The 6,732-nt window shown below is 42.4% G+C and overlaps 1 long non-coding RNA gene across 1 annotated transcript; it reads right to left on the bottom strand.

Moving 5' to 3' along the window:
* Nucleotides 1–223: 223 nt before the first annotated feature.
* Nucleotides 224–6,011, bottom strand: LOC123083396 (uncharacterized). Its single transcript, XR_006439292.1, has 4 exons — nucleotides 5,814–6,011; nucleotides 4,414–4,659; nucleotides 2,936–3,025; nucleotides 224–455 (listed from the first exon to the last, which is right to left on the bottom strand). It is a non-coding gene; the product is annotated as an uncharacterized lncRNA (long non-coding RNA).
* Between the last annotated feature and the right edge of the window lie 721 nt (nucleotides 6,012–6,732).

Below are 6,732 nucleotides of genomic sequence, written 5' to 3'. Positions count from 1 at the left end.
AGTAGTAGCGCCTCTGGTGTTTTCCCACGCTACTACTAACTAATTAGGAGTTAAAAAAATCCACCAATTCCATTCTATGCGTACAATTCCAACTAAAACAAACACATATTTGCAATAAACCAGCAGCATTACACATCATTACTGATCCAAGATTTATAATAAACCAGCGGCATTAGAGCACATCCTGTAAGAGCATACATATTGTCATGGCTTTTCATGCCTGCAATTAAAACACCTACACGTCTTGCCAAGTCACTTACTCCCATCTAGTGCAAACACAGTTACAAGCAAACCAAAATGCATAAAAACACCAAACAGTGGCATCCTATCTCTTCAAATGATCCGCTCCCTCTGCATCCTTGCAAGCATCTTCACGATAAGCAAATCCGCAGGAAAAAAGTCAACTTAGCATGTACTCCCTCTGTCAACTATCTAGAGTAGATTTTATCATTTCCCTGGCCATGTTCAAGAAATACTAAATTAAGAATATTTTTCTACTCTAAATACAGGAGGCATCGGACAGAAAACAAAAGATGAGCAATATCATATGAGCAGAATAAAAAGGAGTTTGGACCATAGCATGGTTAACAATAAAATATAGTGCTCTAACAAAAGCAAGAGTGCAACACGTTGCCCTGTTCCCCTTTCAAATATCAACACACTAAAAAAGGCAATAAACACATACATATAATTTTGGACTACAGCAAAAATTAGTTGCACAAAGTTAGAAAGATTATATTGTTAAAGTATTCCATTTTCAGATGTTAGAACAGGATATTGCAGAAGCAAAATATATGAAGATCAAATACTGAAGCAGCTACAATGCCCGAATTGGCCTTTTACAGTAGGTGAGAAGCACACACTAAAACATTAACAACCAAGCACATCACACTACTAGGAAAAGGGCTATAGATGGAATTGACACTAATGGCGCACCAGACATGTGGTGCGCCATTACTATATACTAATGGCGCACCATGTGTTGGTACGCCATTAGTGTCCAAATACTAATGGCGCACCACATCGCGGGTGCGCCATTAGTAAATTTTTTTTTAAAAATTTTGTCAAAACTACTAATGGCGCACCGTGGGAGTGGTGCGCCATTACTAGTTGAACTAGTAATGGCGCACCATGCCACGGTGCGCCATTAGTAACTTGGCCACCACTTCCACCGAATGCACCCCCCCCCCCCCATGGATCGTCTTTTCAGTTTAAAAAAAATAAAAGAAAATGATGAAAATGTCAAAAAAATAAAAGAAAATAAGTTTCCCATGTGATATGTGGTCTAGTTGTTGGGAAAATTTGCAAATATGAATTTCGACTTCATTTGCAAAATCTCTCGAGAATTTGTAAAAATGGGCATAACTTTTGCATACTAACTCGGATGAAAAAGTTTTTTATATGAAAAATCATCTACTCGAAAAGTTACATCCGAATTTAAACGGGGGAACCCCGTTAAACATTTTTAAAATCCTCAAAAACCTAACAGAAAAAAAGATACGGGGCTTTTAAGATCTGGAGAGGCAAAAAAATTCAAAAAAATTCAAAAAATGGTTGACTCACTAATGGCGCACCTGCCCATGGTGCGCCATTAGTATCTTCCCGCCTTCAAAATTTAAAATAAGTCAAAAAAATACAAAAAAAGTTACTAATGGCGCACCTGCCCATGGTGCGCCATTAGTATCTTCCCACCTTCAAAATTCAAAGTAAGTCAAAAAATAAAAAAAAAGTTACTAATGGCGCACCGGCCCAAGGTGCGCCATTAGTATCTTCCCGCCTTCAAAATTCAAAATAAGTCAAAAAAATAAAAATAAAATTACTAATGGCGCACCGGCCCATGGTGCGCCATTAGTATGTCGTATATATGGCTGGGCGCACCTCCTCCACTCCATCTCCTCCTCTCCTCTCCTCCACTCCATCTCCTCCTCTCCTCTCCTCTCCTCCACTCCTTCTCGTCCTCTCCGGCGACCTCCTTCTCCTCTCCGGCGACCTCCTCCTCCTCTCCGGCGACCTCCTCCTCCTCTCCGGCGACCTCCTCCTCTCCGGGAACCTCCTCCTCCCTCCTCTCCTCCCCTCCCCTCCCCTCACGGTTTCTCCTCCCTCCTCTCCGGTGAGCTCCTCCTCCCTCCTCTCCTCCCATTCCCTCATGGTTTCTCCTTCCTCCTCTCCGATGCTTCGGTGAACTCCTCTCCGGCGACCTCCTCCTCCTCTCCGGCGATGTAGCCGAGCGCCTCTCCGGTGACCTCCTCCTCCTCCTCCTCTCCGGCGATGTAGCCGAGCGCCTCTCCGGTGACCTCCTCCTCCTCCTCTCCGGCGAACTCCTCTCCGGCAAAAGAACACGGCAAAAGAACGTACAAGATCCAAAAACAGGAACAAAATTTGAAATAATATCATGCCAAAAAACGAGCAAAAAAAACTAGCAAAAAATGGGCAAAAAAATCACGATCCAGATCCAAATTCAAAATTCAAAATAGGAATGGCGCACGGTGGGGGTTAGACGGTGCGCCACTACTATTTTTCCGCCTTCAAAATTCAAAAATACTAATGGCGCACCGTTGCGTATACTAATGGCGCACCAGTGGCCTATACTAATGGCGCACTGTGGCCTATACTAATGGCCCACCAGTGGTGCGCCATTAGTATACCAGATACTAATGGCGCATCAGTGGTGCGCCATTAGTAAAAATTACTAATGGCGTGCTAGTAATGGCGCACCAGTGATGCGCCATTAGTAGGCAAAACTGGTGCGCCATTAGTAGGCCTTTTCCTAGTAGTGTCATATCTTTTGAAACTACCTAAATGGCACGACAACAACAGTTCCTTTTAAATAGTTTGAGAAGACATGCATTTAATGGCAGCCATAACTGTATGCATCTAGATGCCCCTTTAACATAACATAATTCTAGATATAGTGCATGCCAAGAAGAGTATGCACCAGTACGACCGCTCCGAACTAGCTGCTGATGATGAAAAGGAGACCACCAAAAGCTTTAAGACACATGGTAAAGGCAATGACAGACTTGATCTGTAAACAAACAGAACAAAAGCCATAAAAAACAGGAACTAGGTGAATGTATCCTTAAAAAGGGAACAATAATGTACAACGGGGCAAGCGACCAGAAAGTATCCATACATTCTGAAAGAGACGCCGTTCACGCCGATACGCTAGACCTGGAAGCTTCTGGACCGGATGGGGTCCGTCACAGGAGCCAAACCATGCTCATGTGCTCCCCGTGCGTCTCTACATCTATGAATTGCCACGGCGGATCAACATCTACCCTACACCAGCGAGATCTACCGTGACAGGACAGACCGAGGCAGGGCCGGCCCTGTGTTTCAGGAGGCCCTAGGCGAACTCGACGACATGGCCCCTATGTCCTAAGATCATACTTATATATGTATGTGTGTGTGTGATACATAAGCATCTTTAGTCTGAGATTTGATGACTATAATAATTGTTGGATAGCCATATTATGACAAAAATACTAAAAATATACTAAAATGAAACTAACATGACATGATAACCTCAAAGAAGGACCAAATTCGAAGAACCCTTCAGTGTTCGAATTTTCGGATCACTTTCTTTCTTTTTTCTCCTATTTTCAGTAACTGACAAATGCCTTTTTAGGCAACATGGCATGGTAATGTCAGAAATTTATACATCGGATGATTGGAACTCTAGACAAGCACGCAGAATGATAAAAAAATAGGGTGGTTACGTATTGTGAAAGATTTTATTAGAAAATTATACACTGAAATTACTCCATGTACTAAAGAATAAAACAAAAAACTACTAAAAACTGGGGTTTGGGGGGTGGATCAGGAACGTGGTGCGCTCACAGCTCACAAGCGTATAGTGTATGACCTCCTTGCTGGATATGCCAGATGGCCGGACTAATGCACGGCACGCGTAGCCGTGACAACCAGCGGCGGCCAAGGCGCCGAGCGACAGGCCGACGATCGAGAAGAGGACGAACAAGAAGACGAACCGACGAGCAACTAAGGCACGAGCTAATTAGCGAAACTACGACTCGATGAGATCTTGTCTGATTTATTTCACACAAGCGAAAGGAGCGGCTGTGGCGCTGTGCCTTCGTCTCGCGTAGTGACTGACGCTTCGCTAATCGCTACTAGCTCTATCTGATGGTCCTTATTTTTCCTTATCTACTTCATCATGGGCCCCCCTCCGGCCTGGGCCTTAGGCCGTCGCCCCCCGGCCATACCCCCAGGGCCGGCCCTGGACCGAGGCGCCGCCCGGCCGGATCTCACCACATTAGGCACATTTGAGTAAACATGCCAACAGAATGAGCGATATTGAAAAAAAAACAGCAGAACAAAATTCAGTAAACAGAAACGCAACTATAATCCGTGAATGTGCATTTCCAAAACTAAAATAATATAGTGAAATATCACCTGGATAACAGGTTTATTTTCTATCCAAGGCCTGACTGCAGCATAAAAATTAGGCCGTGCTCAATTTTAAGTAAGATCAAGCTTCAGTTTCAGGCTTTAATCAGCTGGTCATAATATTCAGGAAAAAGGAAGATGACAGCCATCATGATGACAAGGCTAAATATCCTTCAGATTCCAATACAGTAATCACCAGATGAACAAGGCTCGGCATACTTTGTGCCTGATAGTTCAGAAACAGTAATACACCTGAACGGAGGGATGGAAAGTATGATGATTAGAGCAGGTTCTCATGAATTTAGCGCCGCACCCATAAGTGATGTCACTATAATAATTAGAGGCAGATAGCGATTGAGTAGTGTAGAGGAATTATAAAGAGGGATACACCTCCTTAAGTTACTTTCTCAAACTAAATTATATAGATTTGGAAATATAATGTACAGTAGAACATATTGTGTTGTCAAAGCAACCAGAACCTTGTAAAAATTTCTGTTCAAAAGCTAAATCACTTACACCACCGTGAATATATTTCAAGGAAAACCCTTGATTTGGAAGTTTCAAATAAAAGAAAGGTCCCATTCCATTTGGATACTATTGATTACAGCTTACAGAATGATATATTGGTGGATAAGATATCAATCCATTTTTTAAATCCAAGAAAATAAACAGGGACAGAAGTGGGGATAATAATTTGTGTTTTGGATATGATTGATTACAGCTTATGGAATCAGAGAGACCACTGCATCCCATGAGGCAATGAAGTTCAGAGAAGAGATCTAACTAGAGCCTCACATTTTTATCATACATGATGAAAAGTTAAGCAAGATAGCTATATATATTATTGGTGGAGCCAGGATCAAGCAAGCCGGGCTAAATGTTCATTGCTTATAACTAACCAGAAAAGTATCCCATATCACAGAATAAACAACTATAGCTCACTTGCACAGCTATGTAGAACTAGAAATCAAAATAGATAAACATGACCAAAATTACGAATAGTAGTACAAGACAATATTATTCAGACTGAGTTGACCATGAGGTTTCAGGTTAATTGGTTGGTTTCAGATTCTGCAGCAAACCATGGTGATGCTCGTGTCTCCAATGCGCGGGCCGCCGCATCGGCGCGGGGAGAAAACCACCACACATTTTTTCAAGGAAACCACACACTGATAAAATCTTAAGTTCAGAACACAAGATGAACGGTTGACTTGAATTCATCCAAGTTCAGAACAGGGATACATATAGCTCTGCCTGTAGCAGTTACTGAAGGTGACGAGCTAATCTAATAGTACAACACTGAATCAATGTATACACTTGAGTTGAGACGCACTCATCCTTCAACTTTTACAGTGGACACAAAGGAAAAAGTTTGCAGTACACGGATTAGAATGAATAACATTCACCTTGCTCTTGCCTGGACAGCCCGAGGACCTGCCACCAGACGGTACGGGACCGTGTTTAGTGGCGGCGCCGGCGCTCCGCCCGGCCGCGCCGTTCGCGGTAGGATCCAGAGCTGAAGGCTGGCGCCGCGCTGGGTGTACTGGGCTAGCTTCAGATGCATCATTTATGGGTTGTATGATTAATTAGTGACTAGTAAGAGACGACTGCATCGCCAACAATCTTAGCCCCCTCCATCTATCTATCTATCTATCTATCTATCTATCTATCTATCTATCTATTATTCTATCTATCTATCTATCTATCTATCTATTATATCTATCTATCTATCTATTATATACTTAAAACGATAGAAAAGGAACGGTGATGATTTGACACTAAAAATTAAGATGTATCAACGGTTAAGATTCGGCCGGTACTACACGGCAGAAAAAACTGCAACAGATTGATTTCGGTAGCAATTGTGTATATTAGGCAACGTACAGACAAAGGGCAGTTAAAAAAACATACAGATAAAGGACCACACGGATTGGGTTGCTGACGGATTAGGCAAATACTAGATGTCAAAAAACAATCTGGAACGGACTCACACGCCTCCACGCATCCATGCCGTCACCTAGCTAATTTAGGTTTGTGTGTTGGCAGGAAGCAGACCGAATCTGTCTTGGCGAGGACATAGTAAGATTTCAAAAAGGCTTTACGTTGTACTCCCTCCGTTCCAAAATAAATAACCCAACTTTGTACTAAACTTAGTATAAAGTTGAGTCATCTATTTTGGAACCGAGGGAGTAGCTAAATAATCTAAGAGAGCTCCTCTGGCAAGAACATGTATATGATGTCACCCATAGAAACACAACTGAGCTTCCGGCAAGAAAATTGATCAATTATTTAATTTGTCCCTTTATTATTTTCTCCATAATTTTG

This window comes from Triticum aestivum, chromosome 4A (genome assembly GCF_018294505.1).
Source record: "Triticum aestivum cultivar Chinese Spring chromosome 4A, IWGSC CS RefSeq v2.1, whole genome shotgun sequence".
NCBI lineage: Eukaryota > Viridiplantae > Streptophyta > Magnoliopsida > Poales > Poaceae > Triticum > Triticum aestivum.
Note: the sequence above shows the minus strand (reverse complement) of the source record. Positions and strands in the feature narration are given on the sequence as shown.